The sequence below is a fragment of the Alexandromys fortis genome, unplaced genomic scaffold (assembly GCF_014885135.2).
Source record: "Alexandromys fortis isolate MF-2015 unplaced genomic scaffold, M_Fortis_MF-2015_v1.1 scaffold_128, whole genome shotgun sequence".
Lineage (NCBI taxonomy): Eukaryota > Metazoa > Chordata > Mammalia > Rodentia > Cricetidae > Alexandromys > Alexandromys fortis.
The window spans coordinates 1,913,182-1,937,954 of NW_026068012.1; positions in this window are offsets into that span (position 1 = coordinate 1,913,182).

Sequence of the window (24,773 nt, forward strand, 5' to 3'; positions counted from 1 at the left end):
GGGACACACTAATGGGACACTTGCACACTGGGGACACACAAATGGGACACTTGCACACTGGGGACACACTAATGTGACACCTGCACTCTGGGGACACACTCATGGGACACCTGCAGACTGAAAACACACTCATGGGACAACTGCACACTGGGGACACACTAATGTGACACCTGCACTCTGGGGACACACTCATGGGACACCTGCAGACTGAAAACACACTCATGGGACAACTGCACACTGGGGACACACTAATGTGACACCTGCACTCTGGGGACACACTCATGGGACACCTGCAGACTGAAAACACACTCATGGGACAACTGCACACTGGGGACACACTAATGTGACACTTGCACACTGAGGACACATTAGTGTGACCCTTGTACACTGGGGACACACTAATGTGACACTTTCACACTGAGGACACACTAGTGTGACCCTTGTAGACTGGGGACACACTAATGGGACACTTGCACACTGGGGACACACTAATGACACACTTGCACACTGGGGACACACTAATGGGACAGTTGAACATTGGGGAATGATGGTAGAAGAAATAGCAAAAATCTTTATTTCCCTTAATTAAGCCATTATGCTTCTATAAGCACAGAAAACTGTGAGTGCCCAGTAAAACTACTGCAGTTCATGACACAAGTCTCCAATCTGGGCTGAGGTGTTTCAGCTGGCGTTGGAGGCTGTTGTGTGACGGGAGGACACGCACAGCGCTCATGCTAACCTTGGTGGCTGTGTGTGACGGAAGCCTGACCTCCATGGCTACTACCTTCTACCTTGGACAAAATCCACTCCACTGCCCCAAAATGCAGGGCAGAATCCTGGAGGCAAGAGCTAATGCAGAGACCATGGAGGGTGCTGCTTACTGGCTTGTTCCCTATGACTTACTCAGCCTGCCCATCTTTAATATCACTAAGAAAATGCCCTATCAGCCTGATCTTATGGAGGCATTTTCTTAACTGAGGTTCCCTCCTATCAGATGGTTTTAGCCTGTGTCAAGCTGACATGAAAATAGCCAGCAGAGGCCCTGACCCAAAAACTAAGGTGGAGATAGAGAGGCACCCGATGTCTAGCCCTGGCCCCCACATTCATGTGCACATATGTACACTTGCACCCATGAGTTTGTAAACACACACACACACACACACACACACTTGCACACATGTGCAGTCACATACTCTCACACACACACTTGCACACATGTGCAGTCACATACTCTCACACACAGTCCCCAGCTCCCTTGAGGAGTCTTTGTGCCCACCACGCACTAGCAAAGCTTCTAACTGGGTTGTATTACCCCAGGGGTTGTCCTGTAGAGGACCCTGTCCATTCCCGTGTTTCATTTCATTTCAGGCCAAAACACTTGGGAATGAAATGACCTGTAGAAACAGCCGAGGTCCCTTCGGTAGAAGAGAGGACAGACAGCAGCAGCCATCCAGTCCGTGGAGTACTACCCAGCAATAAGCATGAGCTTTGGACCAGAGAAAGACACAGAAGGCCTCCAATGCTTGCTGCTGGAGAAAAGTCAATCAGAAAACACTACGTACTAAAGGTTTCCAAAAACAGGATGTTCCGGAAGAGGAACAGCTTTGGGGACAGTAAAAATGCCAGTGGCCACCATGGGGCGGACAGAGGAATTGGAGGAATGTCAAGTGAAGTGTGGGGTCTCCTGGGCATGAAACCGTCTGTGTGCTCTGTGTGACACTGTGCGTGTCAGATTCTATAACATGCGTACCAAGAGTGACTCCCGACATCAGCCATATATTTTATTTCTATTAACACACACAGAGCCTGGTGTGGGGCACACTTTGTGATCCCCATGTGTGGAAAGTGGAGGCAGGAGAATAAGATTCAAGCAAGTGAGAGGCCAGCCTAGGCTTTATGGAACCCCTGTCACAGGAAGCAAAGCAGTACCAACAGCAATAATAATATTGGTAATGATGATGATGGTGTATATTGACTTATCTATTGAAAGAAATATATCGCACTAAAAAACAAGAATCCTCAGTGCACGCAGAAGTTAGAAAATGGTAGCTATCTGATGAATAAAAAACTCCACCCATATTGTACATTTATAATAAAATAATTAATAATAATTATAATTCTCATTTATAAAGAGCCACAGACTATTACCAAAAGCTTCACCGTGGTATTTATCATGAGCCTCACCCTTTAACAATTATTTCTCCAATACAAAGATTTATATGGTGTGTGTGTATGTGTGTGTGCACACGTGTTCTGCCTGCATGCATGTATGTATGTGCATCACACACATGCCTGGTACCTGTGGAGGTCAGAAGAGGACACTTGTGACTGGAGTTACAGGTGGTTGTGAGCCACTGTGGGTGCTGGGAACCACATCCAGGTTCTGAGAGAGCAGAGGGTGCTCTCTCTGAACTACTGACCCATCTCTCCACCCCTCACCATGGTGTTTATAAAGCACCATTATTGAACATAAAATGCCATTCAGATGGCAGGCTACTTTGCAACCATTTCTTCTGTGTTCAGGCAGGGCTGGCAGTGTCTGAGAAATGTGCCCTCTGGCTGGAACCCCAAGTATCCAAGGGTGGTTCACCCAGCTCGACTAAAGTGAGAAAGAGTTGCAGGAGGCAAGGCGCTGGAGTGGGCCTGGCTTCAACCATCACCAAATATGTCGGAATTCGTGCAATAGACCAGCCAGTAGCTGTCATGCTGGTCTCCAGATGCAGAAAAGGACAAGGGCATGGCTCCGTCCACAGCAGGGGAAGGGAGTCATCCCAGGCCTTTGTGCTCCACTCTATTTGAACAAAGAGCTCCCGGCTCTAAGCAGAAGAGTGAACATCTGTTTTCTTCCTGGAAGGAATTTCCCAGGCCAAGGATGGAGCACCTGAAAGTGGGGAGCAGATGAGAGCTGGGAACAGAAACCCCACAGGGCCTTCTCCTCATGTCTGAGGGATTATCGGGGAAAGAATTTACTCTGGCTTTGGGACACCCATCCAGCCCCCGCTTTGGTCTACTGCTACCATTCTGTAGGATGTTAGCCAAAAAGCTCCTTGCCATCACAGGGACCTGCAGCCTGGTGAAAACCCCGCACTGTCAATCTGGATTCCTGGGGCCGAGGCTCCGAGGGACGGAGGGCATCATTTGGGAAACTCCTCACTTAGGAGAAAGCAAATTCCCATTCAAACGTTATTAGGTTATAAGACACAGTACTGATGTACTGAGAAGAGAAGAATACCGAAGTTGTTTACACACACTCAGGCTGGGGTAATGACTCCATCAGTGAAGTGCTTGTTTTGCAAGCTTAAAGGTCTGAGTTCCATCCCCAGAGCCCGCATTACAACATGAAAAAGCTGAGAGTGGATGGCACCTGCTTATACTCCCAGTGCTGGAAAGACAGAAGCAGGCAGACCTGAGGCTCACTGACCAGCGGTCAATCCTACACCAATCCTGAACTCCTTGGCCAGGGAGAGACTCCATCTTAGAAAAACAAGATGCATCCGGTATCCTATGCCTTTAATCCCAGCACTGAGGCAGAGGCAGGCAGATCTCTGAGTCTGAGGCCAGCCTGAGCTACATAACAAGTACTGGGCCATGCAAGACCACACAGGAAGACCCTGTCTTAGTTAGTGTTTTATTGCTGTGAAGAGGCACCATGACCACAGCAACTCTTATCAAGGAAAACATTTAATTGGGACTGGCTTACAGTTCAGAGGTTTAGTCCACTATCATCTTGGTGGGGAGCATGGCAGCATGCAGTCATACATAATGCTAAGAGTTCTACACCCAGATGGCTGGCAGTAGGAAGAGAGTGAGCCACTGGGCCTGGTTTGGGCTTCCGAAACCCCAAACCCACCCTTAGTGAAGCACTTCCTCCAACAAGGCCACACCTCTTAAAAGAGTCACTCCCTATGAGCATATGGGGGACATTTTCACTCAAACCACCACAGACAGATCCTGTGTCGCAGAAACCCACAATAAAAACAAAAGGGTCAATTCCTGAGGCTTGGCACCTGAGGGTGGCCTTTGGCCTCCACACACATGAGAGTCCAGTTCCCGGGGCTTCACACACTGAGGACTAGAGAGTACTGTCTGGGAAACTCTTATTTACAAGAAAGCAAATGTTTGCTTAAAAATATTTATTGGGACACAAGACACAGCATCAAAAAGGAAAGAGGCAAACATTGGTAATTTATAAACAAAATTCAGACTCACATTATAATAGAGTTTGTGTATGGGAAGAAATAGAATGTGACCAGGTAGAGGCAGACCGGGGCGACCGAAGCTGCCCAGAGCTGATCAGTCCTCACCAACACCTGGTTGGAGTCCCTGCTCTCGCTGTCGCTCTGTGCTGTCTGCCAGCAGAATATCATCTCAGACTCATTGCCCTTCCAGATCTGTCCCCTACCTTCAGAAAGTGAGCACGTGTGCATATCTGGATATCTGTGTCTGTCAACATGGATGTTCTCAGTGGGATACATAACTGTGAAGCTTTGGACCCTGAGATCAATGTTCAGAGAAAGAAAATAGCAAGAGGATGACACCCCCAGCCTTTGCCACAGTAAGAAGAGCTGGGAGTCCACAAAGTGTCTCTCCAGACTGTGAGAGAAATGTTTCTGACAGGAACTGGATGCCCAGGCAAACCGTCAGCATAAGGCCTCGTACTGAGCAACAGGCAGGATGACCTGGAGGGGAGTCCACCCAAGAGCCAAGCAAGAAGATGTCAAAGACCAGAGGGTGAGGAGACCAGAATAGTGGTACCTGAAAGAGGCCAGTTCAGGTGAGAGCAAGAAGTTGTTTTCTGTGCCCTATGCATGTATGGAGAGAGAGAGAGAGAGAGAGAGAGAGAGAGAGAGAGAGAGAGAGAGAGAGAGAGAGAGAATCCTGAGAAATGACAGAACTCATTGTCTCCCTGAAGGGAGATGCCAATCCTACAATGGGCTTTAGGCACACATCACTAAATCATAAAAAATGATTGTGTTGTGTGTGTGTGTGTGTGTGTGAGAGAGAGAGAGAGAGAGAGAGAGAGAGAGAGAGAGAGAGAGAGAGAGAGAGAGAGATCACAGCATATTACACAGCTTGGTTAAGTACATTGGCCTCATCTGCACATTGCCTACACTGGGAAGATGCAGTGTACAGCTATCTGGAAATGGAAAACTTAAGAGGATACCACACTGACAGCCTGGAGGTCTGCAGCCTCTGCACAACTTGGTTCTCTGGGAAGACGGAGGACAGGCAACTGCCCAGGCGAGTTTGAGCTTTACGACTAGGTACATGTATCATCATGAGAAAAATAATTACTAAATTAGGAAAGTGATCAAACTTATATGAGAACTTCACAGGGAATCGTGATGGAATGTGTGGATCTGTATTCACCTTCCCTGGGTCCCGAATGACTGTTCTGTGTCACTGTGATGGGACACATGTCCCATCCCTTACATGATGCTACCCTGACTGGGAGGCAATGGCATTAGAAGGGACATTGGTGAGATCACAGGGGTGCAGTCCTTCCGAAGTGGACTGGCATCTTCATAAGGGACCACAGAGGGCTGCCTCCCACTTCTGCACGCGTGGACACAGTGGAAGGCATCACCAAGCAGCCAGGAAAACGACTCTCAACAGACCCCAGACCTGGCAGGTCCTTGACCATGGAACCGTGGGGAATCCTTCTCAGCCACTTCAGAGACACTGAGTGTTTTAGATCTTGTCATAGTTGCTGCTTCAGACTAAGGTACCCGTCACCAGGACTGTGTTGTTCTCCACACACACTATCCTGGGAGCCTCACCAAAGCCACTATGGGGAGAAGAGCCCCCCCAATCCTCTCCCCTGTCTTAGCTTGGAAATTCAGTCAGTATAAAACAAAACCAAGCACATGAGGTCTAGTAGGTGAAACCTCTTGGCATTGTACGCACCTCTTCCCAAGGAGGATGCTCAACTTTCAACCTTAACCTTTTAAAACTAGATCTATTTACCTTGTGTGAGTGTGCATGTGTGCGTATATGTGTACATGTCACAGCATGTGGAGGTCAGAGGACAACTTAATTGAATTAGTTCTCTCCTTCTACCATGTGGATCCCAGGGATTAATCTCATATTCTCAGGCTTGGTGGCAAAGGCTTTTACCCACCCAAAGGCTTTTTACCCATCTCACTGGCTCTCAACAAGTTTAAAATTACACATTAGTTTTTGTTATTAAACAAAACTTCTGAGCCATATGACCCTGACTTTCATGTGCACGCCCCCCACACAATAAATAAACATGATTATAAACCAACAAAACCTTTCAAACAGCAATGTGCCGTCCTTCTCAAATGACCAAAATCATCTTTGCTCATACAATTTCACTTCCAGGCATTTATCCCAGGTCTGATAAAATACTGTATAGTGTATCACAGCCATTTTCATCCTGGAAACTTTTGAGCCTGCTGATTTTTTAAAGCCATCCCCAAGAAAGCCTGACCTAGCTATCCTTGGTAATCCCGATCACCTGCATTGGCACCCAAGACTGAGAACTCTGGTGGCCAACAGGCAACGGGAAAGAGCCTAAACTCAGCAGAAGTGGATCCGAGGGACAATTCTATGCTGCAGGGCCACACGATGGGACATTAGACAGCTTCAAAGTAAGTGAGACACAAAAGAAACTTTTCCAATAAACATTCTTAATGGCATAGATACTGAACAGTGTGCTGTTAAGTTAGACAAAATGGGTTATAAGAATGTTTTAAAACATCTACTTCAAGGTAAATATATACATATAGCCTTTTATATATGGCGTCATGATTCTGACACCATATTAAATGCATTACTTGTCACAAGTCATTGTGTCCTGAGGGTAGAAAGATGTAACTTAAATATTTTTACTCATCTTCATATTCAATATTTCCATAATAAACAAAGGAAAGGCTGGAGCCACCTCTTAACATTCAAAAGTGGAGAGAGAGAGATTTCAAGTTTTAAACATTTTGACACAGTCTATATAGACATCAGGTCACCCCACAGCCCATCAACCAACACCTGCATAACACAGACATACTCAGACTCACACACAGTTCACAGGGCATGACCCCCACCAAGCCTCAAGCAAAGAATACCCTCCCCTTCTTAGGTAGCAAAGTCAGGTCATCTCACATCGTTGGCAGTGCACCCTCCAAACAATGCCACATGCTGCCCTCCTAAAGTCACCTTCAAGCCTGTCACATGGAGGGAGATGTCACTCTAAGAACACCAGGAAGCCAGCCGCTGTGTGTGTGGCTGTATGAATCACCGCCACAACTCACAATCCCTGCAACTCCAGCCCAGCTGAACTGGTGAGTACCACTAGACTAAAGGGGGTTGACCTGAAGAGGGGAGGGAAGAGATGAGGTGCTGATCAGGCATGAGCTTCTGCTGGGAACCTAATGGTCTCCAGTAGGAGACAGGAGTAGGCTCCATCCTTACATATGGCTCCAGAGGGGTGCACTCTGTCCTGGGGAGAAAAGGTCAGACCTGGAGCTGCCTTTTCTCCTTGACTCTACTCCCTGCCCATTCATTGGCTGTTTTCAAGGGCACAAAGGACACAGATGGAAACAGGTGGAGAGTTGCCCCAGATGCGGGCAGAGAACGGCTGAGCCACCTTCTTGGAAATTTGGGGTTGTCACCAAAGGTCCATCACATAACCATGACTGACAAACTCATTGACCATGGGTGGCCAGTTTGGCCTCCATCCTCCCTCTTCCTTCCCCAGAGCTGGGAGTAAATCTACCTAGATCTTTCTGGTGAGTAAGTGGCTGCTAACACCAGTCAACTTATTATCCATCAGAAAGACATCATTTTAACTCCCTGGGGACTGCAGAAAATTACATGCCAGGACATGGGGACAAAAGCCACTCATACATTTCCCAATGTCACAGTCCACTCCTGGTCTATAAACATGGCTCCCTTATACAAAAAGGATGTGCAGGGGTTGGAGAGATGCTTGGGGATTAAGGATGCTTACTGCACTTTCAGAGGACCTGAGTCTGGTTCTTAACACCAATGACAACTGCTTATAGCTCCAGCAAATCTGTCGCCCTCTTCTGGCCTCTGTGGGCACTGCACACACAAACACACACACACACACACACACAGGGTAAAAAGAGGGAGAGGGGGCAGTGTGGAACCCCACTCAGTTCATCCACCACAGAACATCAGGGGATCCCCAGGATGACATCTTATCGTTTTCAGGCTCGCACTCCTCCCAGCCACGTGCCCTCCAAACTAAGCCTGTCTCAGCGTGTGTGCACCACAAGCGTTCAGCCTCCAGTGCAGCCAAGCAAAGGGACAGGGACTCTCTTGCTCTGAGCCTCTCCCAAGGCATCAGTGTGACACTGGGTCTCCCTCAGCTCTCAGCCCTTTGGTTCCCTCAGCGTGGGTAACTACTTTTCCTGCATTATGCTAATTTCATACTCAAAGTGAGTCCTTTATGCTCACTGTCATGCCTACCCTTCCTCTGCAGTGCCCGCCCTTAATTTTGCATCAGAGTTCTCTGCTAAAAGGAACTGAGTAGGGGCTTCAGGAGAGGCTGTGGATAAAGCCCTTATCTCTCAGGCACGAGAACCCGAGTTTACTCCCAGCACCCACATTTGTTGTTGTTGTTGCTGTTGCTGCTGTTTTGTTTCATTTAAGGCCAGGAATTGGGGTGTGGCATGCTTAGAATCCCAGCACTGGGAGGTGGAGACAGATGAATCCTTAGGGATCTCTGGAGAAGCAGAGACAGGTTGTTCTCTCTGAGCAGCCAATCTGCTCTTCTTGGCAAACTCAGACCAAGAAGAAACTTTCATAAACAGAGGTTGGCACCTGAGCAATGACACCCAAGGTTGTCCACTGGCCTTTACATACAATCACACACACGCACACATGTTTACATAAACACACACATAAGAACCAAGTGAACCACAGAGTTTTCAGCCAGCTACAAGCAGCCAGGGAATGCAGACCAAACCCCAAGCTTGTACACAGAGGGCTTTGACATGTGGTACACTCTGAACGGCCTGCTCCTCGTGTCCAAGCTCTGGCCAACTGGCAGCAATCAGACAGGACACCGGGGCCCACAGGAAATCTAAAATTAGGGCTTACTACCTCTCATGGAGGATTTATGGGATGGTTTAATTGCTAGTTTGGAGACTAAAACCAGGGCTGGGAAGGTGAAACCATCTTTCTGGACAAGCTCAGGGAGCCACAAGCACCTTGCGACCCTCCCTACAGCGAGGGAAGACACACATCTTCAGGGACCAGAGGACATGACTCTGCCTCCTTTGAACTTGGGCACACGCCACAGTCAAGAGTTGCTTCCTGCTCCTCTGATTCACAACAGCAGGCAAACGTGTGTTTTCTGGTGGGAGCAGTCTTCAAGTTATACACACAAGCAATAAAAAGAATGTGTGTGTGTGTGTGCGCGCGCGTGCACGAGCATGTGCACATGCATGCATGTGCGTGCATATGAAAGCCAGCGGTGTCTTCTGTGATCACCCCCCCCCATCCTATTTTTTGAGCCAGGGTCTCTCAGTGAACCTTCAGCCCACGTCTGACGTTTTACACGGGTCCTGGAGAGCGGAGACGTACCCTCCAGCCGGGACAGAAGCCACTTGACCAAATGAGCCGCCGCCCCAGTACCCAAAGGGAAGTCTATGCTGCGGTTTTAACACACCTGTGTTCTGACTGTGACCTGATACATGCACTCAGCTGTGGGATTTTCCACTTGAGGCCTCACAGCACTGAAAAGCGTCAAATTTTGTGTTTTTAGAGTATAAGATTTTAACACTGCTAGGAACTATAACCTGATAGCCAGGGCTACACGCAGTCATCTTTGTTAAATGGCCGTGTCCTCTGTATTCACAGAAACATTTATCACTGGGTTTCTTCTAGCAGGTAGGAGGCTCTTCCCTGGGCCGCTGGCGTTCCGTTCGGAGGAGCGGAAGGTTGCTGGCCCTGCAAGTGACAAAGTCAGACTCTTCCTGCCTCTGCCCTGGTTTCTCAAACACACTCTCCCTTCATGAGAACCTGGCTCTCCCGCCCGCATTTTCCTATTTTCAGCTCTTGGGTCATTTCTAGTAACTTCACTTAAGCGATCCTGTCAGCTCCAGGGCGTGGGTGGTGGTTCCACTCTGCCGTGCACAGCGCTCCCCCCCATCTCTGAGTCAGCTGCCTTTTCATGAAAATACTACTCTCCGATCATTTTCATAAGAATTTGTGCTGGCGTGGCCTTGTTTCCCTTGACGCCGGCCCAAGTGTTTTTCCCTTCAGATTGATTTTTGGTTGAAACTCGGCACGTCTCTTTCATCGCTGTTTGTTTGCTAGCCGATTTCCATTTTTACTGGAGGGCAAACATCAGTCAATGTGATCCAGCTGCACAGAGCAATCAAGCCACACGACCTGCGTGTGGATGTCCAGGGTGAGCTAGGAGTCGCTGTGAAAGGCAGGAAATGAAGGCAATCCCACGCGTGACCCACTAAGCTATGAAGCGTGATGCTCGAACTTAGGGAACAGTCGGTCACAACTTGGCTTGCCGTCTGGTCCTGCACTATGAAAAGGACCCCGTCACCTTCCGCTGTGAGAAGTGCATGGCCAGTAAATGTGCGTGTTGTGTGTGCCTGCACCTGTTCGTGTGCATGTGTGTGTATGTATGCATGTGTGTGTGTAGGTGCGTGTACATGTGTGTGTGGAGATGTGGATGCACATGGAGGCCAGAGGTGAATATCAGGTGTTGTTTCTCAGGTGTGCTGTTCACCTTATTATATGAGACAGTGTTTCTTGCTAGACCTGGAGCCCACTGGCTGTACAAGGCTAAGGGTCTAACAACCTGCAGGAGCCTCTGTCTGCCACTTCGGCGCTAGAATTACAGACACAAACCACCAGCCCTGACTTCTGGCTGGGGCCGCTGAGAATCCAAACTTGGGTCCTCACGCTTGCTCTGCAAGCACTTGTCTCCCTAACTTACATTGTTGTGTGTTTAATCTAGCCTTTTGGAGACACAAAGGGAACTGCCCATTGCCTCTGCTCTGTAACTGCCTGAGGACAAGGGTGTGAAGGACAGGAGACAAAACCAAAAGAGGGAGCGGGAGAGGGTAGGAGGGAGGGAGGGAGGAAGGGAGGAAAGGAAGGACAGAAGGACAGACAGACAACATACCAAACCTGGAAAACAGGTCTTCCACACTTCTCAGGTGAATGAGACATCCTTACTGAGAATCTCAAAAACAATCTTCAAATACATGCCATGATTCTTATTTTTACTTGCCAGAGACCGAGAACAAACATTTAATCTGGCTTTCCTTGGGGGAAGAATCTAACCCAGAGCCTTCTCGTCTTTTCTTTAATCATCTTGATTCGTATCTTCCTGGGGAGGCGACTGCTCCCACAATCTGTCCCACCCTGGGCACAGGACGAAACAGTCGTTGGCCCCACAGTCCCGAGGTCACGTGTGTGTGTGTGTGTGTGTGTGTGTGTGTGTGTGTGCGCGCGCGCGCGCATGTTACAGAACCTAGAAATGACGTCACAGAGAGCTTGGCATGTAACGTATGGACGGAGGATAGTGAGTGGAATAAGTTTCTGTACTGAAAATCCCAGACTATGGCATATTTATGAATAATTATCAAAAACCAGGAAATCCTTAAAAATCTCTGCCATCCTAAAAGGTAGCTTGGTCCTCTCCTCAGCACCTAGGCCTCTGCCTCCTGTGCCCCCTCAAAGGGTCCTGACACCCAATGGGAAGGGCCAAAGAATACAGCACCTGCCCCAGAACATCGGCTCAGGCAACCCCTCATTCCCAGACACAAATTTCCATGAGAACCAGACAGGGGACAGAAAGCAGAGGCAGGGTATTCTGAGGGTGTGGCAGACCTGCAGTCTGACTTCATCAGGCCCAAGGGCTTGCTTCTGATCATCCCTGTGTGTGGACTGCAGGCACAGCTCTGCTAACGGTAAGTGCCGAGGACAGTGGACCCCACACCTCATGGAGGAAAGAGCCGTGGGCAGAGACCGGTGCCAAGGCAGAGGCGGAGGGAATGGGAGAGGCTCAGCCGTGATCCGATGGCTTTATGAGGTGACGCGACTGGGTGTCACTTGTGATGTCACGGAACTCGCCCACGCATCCCCTAACATATACACTGCTCAGCCTGGAGGGAAAACCCATCCCCACAGCTGCTGTTACCCCAACTTTAACTAAATATAACAGATTCCAAGAGCTCATCCTAGGCTTTTCACGCCCATACGTGTGTCCCTCAGCTGGGAACAGCACCCACGAGCTGGTGATCTTGTGTGGAGCAGTCTGTTCCAGGGTCTTCCCCGACGATGTAGCACATTGTCAGCCCACACACAGTGCACACAGACCCTCCCAGTGAGGGCACGGCCAGTGTGAGGACCCTGGTTGCTGGGATGAGACGCTTTTTCCAGAATGACTGAAGCACATGTGTCTTCCATCAGCACGGTCTCATGTTCACCTCGTTTAGGTCGCTGGCCTCACATGATTTTGTGTTCACACATGTTCGCTCACTGACTGTCACCCAAGCAACATTTATTTAGGAAGTCCTGGTGTGCTCTGGTCTCCTCGATACAGTTTGGATTTGAAATTAACTTGTCCTCCCACGGGGAAATGATCTACATGGATGCTGCTCGAGCCTCCTCCCTCCCTCCCTCCCTCCCTCCCTCCCTCCCTCCCTCCCTCTCTCCCTCTCCCTCTCCCTCTCCCTCTCCCTCTCTCTCTCTCTCTCTCTGCCTGCCTCTGTCCGGCAGCCATTGTCACACACTGATGGCACAGGCTGGAGCTCAGGATGACAACTGGGTGGCTAAGGGTTGGTATGAAGGCCTGCGTTCCATCCCTCTCCAGCACCCCATAACTGGAGTGTGGCAGGGAGCTCCAGTAATCCCAGGACTTGGCAGGTGAAGGGTGGAAGCAGGAAAATAAGGAGTTCATAGGCCAGCCCTGGCTACATGGCAAGTTCATGGTTGAACCAATACAAATCAGATGCTAGCTCATAAACACATATACACATACAGACACCCACGAATATACATACATACATAATACAGACACCCACATATGTACATACACATATATACAGATACCCACATATATACATGCACATACATACACACATATATACATAGACACATATATTCATACAGACACCCACATATATAAATGCACACACATACACATATATACATAGACACGTATATTCGTACAGACACTCACATATATAAATGCACACACATACACATATATACATAGACATGTATATACATGCAGACAGACACCCACATATATACATGCACATATATACAGACACCCACATATACATACACATGTATACATAAACACGTATATACATACAGACAGACACCCACATATATACATGCACACATATATAAACACATATATACATACAGACGGACGCCAAGAGAGCTGGGACTGGGCTATGAGCCTTCATGCAATGCCACCATCTGAAGGCACGGAAGTCCGCTCTCCAGCTGATAAAGTGCAGCTCTCCTGCCTGCCCCTAAGTAACTGGCAATGAAGCATCCCAGCCAGAAAGAGACATCTGATAGTGGGCCTAGAATTCGGGGGGATTTCTTTTGTTTAAGAATCGAAGGGATAAGTCCTCTCCCTGAAAGTTGGGCCACCAGCAACTGCCTGAATGAGGTATAAAATCTGATACAGCAATTAGAGTGGAGAGAGGCCTTGCATATTTTACTTAACGGCTTTTTTAATGGTTCTTTTATGGTACGCATGCCTGCAGGGAATAATAAACCAGAGCAAGAGGATAAAATCCCCTCAATATGCACGGGCAACAACAGGAACCCCCGCCTACAGGGAGCCACGGGAGCCACGGGAGCCACGGGAGCCACGGGAGCCACGGGAGCCACGGGCTAAGACCTGCTTCACTGCAGGCACCTGAGCCGAACACAAGTTTCTTTTATGAGGAAGTACGAGTGAGCGCAAACCTGCTAGTGAAGATTTGCTCTGCACGGAAATTAAATGGAAATTTGACTCTTGACTCCTAAGAAAGCACAGTTTAAAGGGCAAGCCAATTGCTGACATGTTGCAGAGTGGACGTGGGTGATCACAAGGAGAGATGAGCCGTGAACTTTGGTTTCACATAAAAAAGGAAGACCCGATTTTCCTTGCCCTCGCCGCCGTTACGAACTGTGAAGTCACTGTGTCTGGAGAGTGAATGCTATGTGGGTCCAGTCCATGGCTAGTCTTTCATCCACAGGAGTACCGACACTTTAAAACATCTTCAAGATAATAAATGGTGTAGCGCTCGGGAAACACACACAATGGGAGCTGTGTCGTGATGCTGGAATTGTATTTAAATATCGGATGCCCGCTAATATTTCATGTGCATGAAGCTGTCAGGGCACGAGTCCCACAGAGGCAACACCATTTGTTACCAAGGATATAAAGTTTCAGTCTGGAAACAAGTATTTTGTCTGGCCCCTTGAAAGCATGAAGGTAGCATGTATGAGCCCTGAGTTCAATCCCCAGCACCACAGACCAATTAATAACAATAACAATAACAATAACAATAACAATAATAATAATAATAATAATATACCATGGGCTGACTCAATCAGAAATTACCAATATATTTTCCTTCCCACTGGAAACCTACAGAGGCAGTATCCCAAAGACCCTGCCATGGGTGCAATCTCCTCAGCAAAATGCATCTGAAGCCAAGCTATCGTCTTGGTTACATACTTACTATCCATACACCTAATTAAAAGAGAAATACACAGGCCTGCCACAATTTCTATGCTGAACCTGTTCTGTCGTGTTGAGTCTCTATTGCCCTCACACTTGATGTGATGTTATCAGTGAAGATATGATGTTACAAATTTCTACTCTGGTGATAAACTTATTTATTGAGCTTTTAGGTTGCTCACAGTCAACCTCAACCATAAACTGAGCATTCTAGAGCTGCAATGTCCAAAATGGCAGCTGTGACGGCCCCTGGTGTGGCTGTGCTGTGGGTAGGACCCCCTACTGGATCTAATACAGAAAAAAAAAAGACAATGAAAAATAACTTGTCAGTGTTGCCACATGAATTACATTGAAATGATAGTGTTTTGGACAGGTGTTCTGTGAGCTACAGAATTAGTTTCTCATTTCGTTTTTTCTCATATATGTCTCCTACCACACTTTAAACTGCACAGGGTTTAAGTTCCACTTCCCCTGCCCAGCAGGGCTAGGATCTCCCACCACGAAGAGGGGCACTATGGTTAGCTCTGTAGTTCGCTGTCACCACCCCTGAACTGCAGCAGTCCCCTGAGGCAAACCTTGCTGTTCTGGAAACTGGGGAAAGCACAGCCATGGCAAGGGTGCCCTGTGCTCTCTGGTGAAGTGTCCCCTGCCATTTTCCACAGCATCTTCCATCCCCTTCTCTGCCGCAGACTGGCTTCTTCCAATTCCACTCTTGAGTTACTGAAGTTGGTGTCTAGTTCGGCCCCTCCAAAACACAGAAGGGACCTGGGCATTTCTTGAATTGTGTGTGACAGAGATCAATGGCTCCATATTGCCCACACACCAAACACCCGCCCCTCTGCAGACTACCATTCTGCTACACAAGTCTGTCCAGATCCAAGACCATCATGGCCTGCTCATCTCCTTGGCTTTGAAGAGCACTTACTGGTCCTCCCAAGGCAAGGACCAGAGTGTTCAAGTCTTAGAACACAGACTATTGTATTTATAATTGACCTTGTCCCCAAAATGTGGTGTACAAGGACATGTGCAATTTATCAAAGCTCTTTAAGCTGCAGTAGATACAGAATATAAGGGAAACAATGAGGAAGAATGCAAGAGCATATGTGCAGATAAGAATTCAGTGCTCGAAGGGGTCTTAGCTCCTCACTGAGCAGGGTTGTCCACGGGCCTCATAAGGTGAACTCTACCCAGAGACTCAGACAATATTCTGGATACCAAGGCCAAAACTTAATCCAGTAGGAAAAAAAGAGTATACAGCAAAAAGTTGACCCAGCAACCCACCCAGAGCATCGTGCTTGGCTGTCTCTGCCACATAATCAATGAAATCCATTGGTACCCATCAGACAGGAGCCACCGCTGAGGCCGGCACCCATCCATTTGTGGTCACCCTACTTCATGGCATACATTTGTGTGCGTCTCCTTTGTAGACTCTGCGCCGTGTGCATGGTCCTCTTCTGGAAATGATGGTGTGTAAATCCACCCCATAATAAACTACCCTGACCAAAAGCAATGCAAGGAAGAAAAGGACTTGTTCTTGTAATCCCAGATTAAAGCCCAGCACTTGGAGGGAAGTCAAAGCAAGAGTTAAACTAGCCAGGAACATGGCATCCACAGTCAAGAGTCTTCAACAGCCACACCCCAATTTCCTTCCCCTTTGCCTTCCCTGGATTCTCCAGTGCACCAGGATGCCATGTTAAACTCCATCTGGGGGTAAATATCACAAAGAGCCTGCGTCTAAAGCACCCTGGCCTGGGTGCAGCCTTCTCAGCAAAATGTATTTGAGGCCAAATAAGCTCTAGCCTTGGTTACATGTAAGCATATACCTAGCTGAAGGAAAAGCTTACAGGCCTGCCATAGCTTTCTGGACTCAGACAGACAGGTGGACAGACGGGCTGCATGCTGGAATGTTCCAGAATTTCCCCCATGAATATTCAACAGTTTGTCTAACAGATATATTCAGTGCTTTAACGATCTTTATTTGATTCAAACTCCCATTTGACCTTTAGGACAGTGCTTGAATAAGGAGATCATTAAACTTAAAATATGCTTCCAAGCCACTTAAAATTAATGAAAAAATTTAACACAATTTAATGCTCAATTTTGGTTGAAAAAAATTAATGATGCTAAATGCACGCCACACATGCACTCTTAGTGTGCACACGAGGAGCCCCTCCTGGATTGCAGGGACCTGTGGAAGGGTTTATTGTGGTGCCTGCATTGCTGCTATTTAGTCAAAGCACTAAGAGAACAGAGCTGCTTTGAGGCTTTCACCGGCCGCATGTATCTGCAAGTCCTAGCGAAAGAAAGAAAAAAAGAAAAAAAAAGGGGGGGGCTAGGTTTCATCACAGACGTCATAACTTTAGAATTGTTAGAGAACTGTTACTCCAGCTGCAATACATAATCCATAAATATCTATCTTGAAGGCAGGGGTTTTGGGTGTGTCTCAGAATTTAGGGTAAATACCACTCACATGCTGATCTAGCATAGTTTTTTTTTTTTTGGAAAGCTTGCAATGCTTCTTAGATTCGATCTTAATTGTCATTATTCCTATTTAAAAACTCTACGGTAAAGTAAATCTGCTTGCCGGGACGAATGAGACTAGAAAGTACTTTTCAATACTGAAAGGGCACATTTTTCTCCCCTTCTTCTTATTCTGTCTTCCTGCTGCTGTGCCGTGCACAACAAAAAACCGCAAGCCTTGCACAAGACAGGTTTAAGCTCCACGCATTACAGACCCAGATTTGTCCATCCCTCCCGGGAAGCTCACAGGGCTCCAGAAGCTGAGAGGATGCTAATGAGGACTTGGAAGCAGCAGGCGCTCAGACCATCCTCCCTGGGCGCCCTTTTCTACCTTGTTCGCATCCCACTAGAAGGAGTCTTTGCTTTCTGGACCGTTTAACTTAATAGTTGTCTGTTCGGATCCTGTGAATGGCCGGTGTTTCTAAACATCTCCTTTTACTGGGGCGTGCTTTAGTCAGCTTAGGTCCAGGCATTCACGTCTCCGCCTTCTCAAATGTTCCCTCAATGAGCCACATTCAGTCTTGGGGTTCACGGCTTCCCGAGTAGGATGGCTTCCCGTGTAGGATGGCGACTATCACCACCTCCCACTGGGTCCTCCTTAGTTTCTCTTGATCCCTTCTCTGGACCTTTCGTCCTCATTTGCTGGCGTTTCTAGCAGAATTCTGAGCATCGGTTACATACAGAGGCGGGTTTCCAGAGGAAGCCTCGGCCGCGCTTCCCAGGAACTCTGAAAGCTGCAGCATGGTGCCAGCATGCGGCACGTTTCTCCATCCATGATAAACTTGCAATCAGTGGGACGGCTGCAAAATCTGCCTCGAAATCATCCCAGCTCTGCCTGCCGCAGTGCTGGGGGACGCCGTTGTTTCACACAGCCAGTCCTGTACAGGGAGCCAAATAGGATTCTGACAAACTAAGGAAAACGGCTTCACTCAGGATCATTCTGTCAGGAACTTTTTCAGGTTCCTAAAAGGTCCTGTCACATCTAAGTTCTGTCTCTTTAGCTTTCTGAAGTCCAACGTCACCAACAAACTTCCCACTCTCCAGCTGGTGAATTTGACCTTGGGTCCCCTTTCCAAGCCACGCTCTCTCTGCCCATCCTGATAACTCAGAACAGGTGGTGCATGGACAAACCTCAGGCAGTTCTGTAACCTACCTGTCCAGGAGAAGCAACTGCTCAATACATTTACCCTACTCTTAGCCTCCACAAACACCATCACCAAGAAAAACCATTGCCTTGCAGAAGCCCCAGGGGTGGGGATGGGCCAGAAAAACACCATTCCCCCTACAATATTTTTTTTTCCTTTTGGCCAGAGGATCGGCAGGAAAGAGCCACTGGGCCTCAGAGATGGAAAGCGGCTGTAGCTCCGAAGGTTCTAGCTGCCAGACTGTGGGGGACACAACAGGCTGTCCTGGAGCATGCAGGAGGATGGTCCCCATCACTGTTCCTGTCAGCTGTCCTATGAAGGCAGTATGCAGGTACCAGACCTACTAGGAGCTTAGGTTTCTTAGCTTAGGCAGTGCCCACAATGCCTATCTTGATTAACATGGAAAGATATTCAAACCAGGCCGTCCCACCCTAGATGCAGCTACAACCACACACTAATGAACCTTCCCGCAAGGATATTCGTGCAGCCCTCCCTCCTGGTGCCCAGAAAGGCAGTGTTCTGCCATGTCCCCTGCACCTCTCACTTATCAACTGTGGCTCCATCTCCAGGAACCTATACCCCAGCGTTCCCAACTGGTGTCAAGAAAAATTCAATCCTTTCATAAATAGCTAAGAGTCACTGAAAACAAGATGACAACGTCATCGAGTAAGACTTCTCCACTCTGCTCCCCGCACACAAAACTTCTTCACTTTCTGCAAGAATCTGGGAAATTTTGTTGAACCACTCAGTCATGTGAAAATGAGGAATTCCTGTGTTTCAGTGGTCATCCTAAACCGGCCCATCATGAGGATGGCGCCCTTTCTCTCCTCTCTCTCTCTCTCTCTCTCTCTCTCTCTCTCTCTCTCTCTCTCTCTCTCTCTCTCTCTCTCGTGCGTTTTTCAGGAAGAGTTACTAGAAAATATTAGCCCTACAGAGCCACACTTGAGCTAAGAACACATGGAAACCTAGTTTTCAGTTCACCAGTTCAGAAACAAAGGTTGCATTTTACAGGGAACAAGTACAGACCTACATGTTTAAAACCCCTGTGAGCATGGTGAGAGTGTGGCCGGGGTCAGATCTGCAGTCTACTTCTTCCGGACCAGAGTTCTAAGTGGTAGATAACTCCATTTAAGCGGCCTGTTTCGTACACGTGTAGATCAGCGTCTCGTGCACAGCCTGCTGAGCAAGACGAACCTTCCCGCGTGCACGCACACAGTCTGAAGCATACTTTGTTCTTCCTGCATTAAATGATTGTTTCCCACACGCAATCAGAGCCTTCCTGACTGCACCAGGCACCACGAAAACAGCAGAACTTAAAAGTTAGTTTAAATCCAAAACTTAGACCAAGAGCTCCGTTTTTAGACACACCCTTTAATTTCTTGCTGTTGTCTACATTTTACTTGCACTTAAATTTAGGAAAGTAATTTTAGCTCTCATGCCCGCCTTTGCTAAGGTCCCTAGATTCACAAACATGAAGCGTCGAGTCCTCTTCCTTTGAGATACTAAAATGTGTAAGTTAAAGGTAATGCTGGAGGGAGGAAGCCACCATGGCTATTCCGCACAGCTAGTTCAGATGAGAGTAAGTAGACAGGATTCGCTGGTTACCTGCAGCAACTGAACTGAAATGACCAACCAGAGAAGTCCAATACGGAAGATAATAACTGACAGCTAACAGCCTGACCGTGAATAAGGTGTGGGGACTATTGACAAAGTCCCCTCTGTGTGCATCACCCACTCCTGTATCGACAGGCCTCAGAACACAACTCCCCAGGTTACCGCGAAGGACTCCCGCCACCTATCTATTTAGATAGATATTATCTTGTCTATCTATAAGAGCACATCATCTTACTTCTCTAATGACTACGGAGCCTGCTCTTGAAAGCACTTCCAACTCAGGGTGAAGGCACTTCTCCGGGGAAGTCCAAGGATCTACACATATAGGGGAAAGCAAGAACCCCATCATCCCGCTACACTGGAACTCTGCACCTTAGAAGGAAAATACGGGGAGGAAGAGGGGAGAACAGAATACCTGTGCTCCGAAACACAGCCCACCTGCCAGCGGTGAGCTCAGTCTCACTAAGCAGGCGTTCTGCGTTTAGGGTCCCTTGGTCAACACCTCCTGAATGGAGTCCCATGGCAGAGCAGGCAGGTTGACACTGATTCAACCTGACAAAGTCCCCCCACACCTTGGCTCCGAGACCAGTGCAAACCTGCGAACTCTTGTCACCAGGGGAATAGAAAGGGGTTTTCGAAACATTAACTCCTGTGTATCTCGAAATAAAAGCTCCCTTTGATTTGACTTTCATTAAGCTAGTCAGAAAAAAAAAAGAGCTGATATTACTTTTAGAAAAGGAAGGGTTCACTACTGATTATAAGGTATATTAAACAAACATACTTCATGCAGGACTTTAGATTAACAGGTTAAGTTAAAACCTTCTTGGACATATTTCTGATACGACTTACTTCTTGGTCATAAATCTGCTATGCCACTGAGATCTTTATTATAAATCATAAAACATCTGATTTTTTAAGATGAAAAAAAAACTCAACAAAGTTTTTTATTTAATGGCCATAAAACCCGTGAAAGCGGGGGAAAGATACCCACACACAGGCTGCATGCAGCTCAGTCATGCCAGCCATCTGATGACAAACGATTTTCAAAATCTTAGCTGTGCTGGTCAGATCAGCCACCCAGGGCTTGTGATACAACAACTGATAAACGTGAAATGGGCCACGATTCCACCTAGAATTTTTAATTCAAAGAGGCATTAAGCATAAGGTTACAAAATTGTATGTTTTCAGTGGCACTAGAATTTTTATAATCACTAATATCTCCAAATTTAGAATCATTGTTTTCTAACTCAGGTGACAATTCTCTAAAGTCAGGGTTGCAAATCAGACCAGAATCTCCAAACCACCGAGTGCTTGTAATGTGTCCTCAGCTCGTCTGGCTTTTCTTGAGTATTTTCAAACTTTATGTATCATCCACAAATTGGCACAACACAACCTGTGTCCCGCAAAATTACTGTTTCAATATGAGTTGCTTATGGTCTGATACCAGCTAATTCATGTCTCTGGTTGGGATTTTATTGAGCGCGGGTATCCTGACTGCCCTGGGAGAGCAGGACCTCTGAGCCCAACACCAGAGCAAGGGCTGCGGCTACGACTGTGAAAGCTTTTGGTCCAGAGGCTCTGATTCCATGAAGAGAAGGAAAGATGCTTGAAAAGACTTCAGTGGCCACTCAGCTCTGCCCTAGTGCGCCGCCCAGCCATGAAAGAAAACAAGGCCTCTTCACTCCGTGGAAGTTTCCTGCACTTCTAAGTTATAGACACGTGCACAGTGAGACCGACTTTTGTGACAATCTGGTCTTGAGAACAAACGAAATTATCTTTACATCCACAAAGAATTTGTGTAATCCACATCTGCATTAAAACGTGCGTCTCTCTGGCAGTTTAGTCTGCTGTTAAACCTCTAATAATAGCATTTAAGCCTTCTCCTCAAAAACAAAAACATAGACATCTGTCCACCGTGTAAAAGCGATAATTAGGAGTTCAGAAGAAACCAACAAGGCTTGCAGATTAAATAAAAAAAAATACTACAGCCACATTTGTAAACATGCCCGACTTTCCAAAGAAGGCGGTAACCACGGAGCACAAACTGTGGAGGTGAAGATGGAATGAAGACACACAACTGTAACCTGGTCCAGAGCTGAAGGCACCCTGCCACCCTCACCTAGGTGTCACCTCCAGAGCCACCCACCAGCTGTGACTGACAGGCGGCCCTCCCTTATGGCCATTCCCCTGTCCCAACACTGTTGTTGGAATTGACATGCCCATGGCCTTTGCCCACTTGGTCACTGTGGTCCCAAAGACCACTGCCACCACGGGACACAGTGGACTTACCCAGAGCCCAGCGCTGCCGTCGGGGGAGGGCCTGTCCAGTCCGTGCGTACCCGCGCGTGTCCGCGCCCGTGTGTACCCACACACATGCTGGGCCGGACGACACTGACTCGCAGGGTGCTGACTGGCTCAGTTCATGGTGCCGCGCGGGCTTCGGGGAGGCTCCGGCTCCCGCCAATCGCTGAGCAGGGCCCAGGACAGAGGCGGCCCGGGGGCCGGGAGTGCGTCGGGGGCGGGGCGGATGCGCAGGATGCGGGGGACCAGGTGCAAGTGCGTGTGGGCACGCGTGTGGGTCCCAGTGTAAGTGGAAATCCTCTACGCGGTGGGATTATGTGCCTTCGTGTCCGAGAACGCCAGGGGGCTCGTGTCCAGAGGGGAGGTTTGGATGGCGCGCCCCTGGTAGAGTCAACAGACTATGGACTGAGTGGTGAGGAAGAGGAGGAAGGGGATGCTGTGGAGGAGGAAGAGGCAAGGAGGAGTATCAACCACCCTAGCACCCGGAGGGAGCTAGGAGCACTGAGCCTGCCCAGTCCAAAGGAACCCAGACGCAATTCCGGGAGCCAAGCTGTGCAAAGAGAAGAGGGGGAACGCAAGGGAACCCGGCGGAACTCTGGTAGGAGGTGGCGCCACGGAGGTGCTGGCTCCTCCAAAGTCCTGACTGCTTTTAAGAAGTAGTATCGTATTTTTACCCGGTCTGGTTACAACATAAAAGTTCAAGTGCGTGCGACTGCCTAAGTTTAAAGCAACCCTGGGGCTGCCTTGAATGCTGGCTGAAAGGTCTGTCCACAGAGAAAGATGTGGGTCCTGAGGGTCCCCTTTACTAATCCAGGAACTGCTTGCAACTAGACTCAGCATTGGGAGGAGCCGGATGCGAGGATGCTGGGAGGGACAAACAGAAGCTTGGTGACCACTGAGCCTGGCCACCGCCCCTCAGATGTCTAGGTCAGAAATGAATTCGGACATCAAAATCCCAGAGAGTCACGCTTACCAGATACTCCTCCGTCCTCCTGTCCCCTGGTGTCACAACCTTCAGGGCCACTCTCTCTTCGAGGTCTCTAGAAACGCAGCTCCCAGTGCTCTCCTGCGTGTTCTCCCCATCCCGACAGAGTGAAAACTACCCATCTCCCTCCCTAACTCACTTTAACAGCCAAGAATTTCAGCAAACAGCCAGAAAGAAAGCTAAGTCGTCCCCCCCCACCCCAACACACGCCCCGAGGAAGGAGGTGAATAAGCACCCTTTTAATTTGAAAAATAGTAATTAAAACTCCTTCAACTTTTAAGCTACGCAACATAATCTATTAATTGGGCGCTATTAACATGCCGTTTTACTGAGCATAGCACACACAGAAGTCCGATTGTGACAGAGGGGTGTTTTCAATGAGAGTGGAGTTATTTTAACTGCAGACTGTTTACTTTTCTGTGGTTTAGTCTATAACTTTCTCTTTTTCTTGCTTCAGAATTCTGCTCCATGAAGCAAAGCTCTTAGCTCCCAGACATTCCAAAAAGTCTGCCAAAATAATAGAAAAAAAAAAAGGGGGGGGAGAAAAAACACAGAGAGACCCCCAAGTCTGGGTCAGGCTTAAGGTTGTCTGTGGACAGCAGCAGCGTGCTCCTCCCCAAGCAGTCTGCAGCTTAAAACAACAACAACAACAACAACAACAACAACAACAATAATAATAATGTCATCAAGTCTCTTGTTTGCTAGGGGGAAAAATAAAAATGAGTCTAAGTAGTTCAACGCAGAAAGTGTCTATTCCTAAACCTATGGGGTCCAATGTGACCTTTAACCTTACAAATGCCAAAACTGGACTCATTGATCTAACTAGACAACAAAGTATTTCCCTGTAAAACTGTCCACTTTTATGAAATACTAGAATGCGTCTTTGAAATTTCTAGACCAGCTGGCGCATCGGTGGTGGTTCAGACACAAGCCCACCTCTCTCCCGGGGTGGACAAGAAGAGAGGGCAATAAATGTGAGTGTTGAAAATGAAGTTTCTAACACGCATACATCACCCTCTGCTTTGTAAGGTCAGGTGTCAGGCTGCACAAAGTCATTGACCCAGTGGCACCTCTCCCTCCCTCGTCTGCCTAGTCTTAGAATTGTGTGCTCACTGGTAACATGGTGTTGGTTTGTTTGTGTTTGTTTGTAACCGGATATCATGTAGCCCAGGTTGACCTCAAACTTCCTGTGTAGCTGAGAAGACCCTAGACTTCGGCTGGCTGCCTCCTGGGTGCTAGGATTAACAGTGTGCCTCCCTTTACCCAGTTTATACAGTACTGGGAACCTAACGCAGGACTTAGTGTGGGAGCCAAGCCCTCTGTGAACTGAGCTACATCCCAGTCCCCGTGACACACGAGTTACAAAGTCTTAGTTCGTGAAACTATCTGATCTGCCTCTCCTCTTAATTATCAAAAGTACACTTTGGCTCTTTATTTCTATCATCCAGTTACTCTGGATTAAGTCCTCTGACTAGATTTTATTCTCTTGATTGTTAAT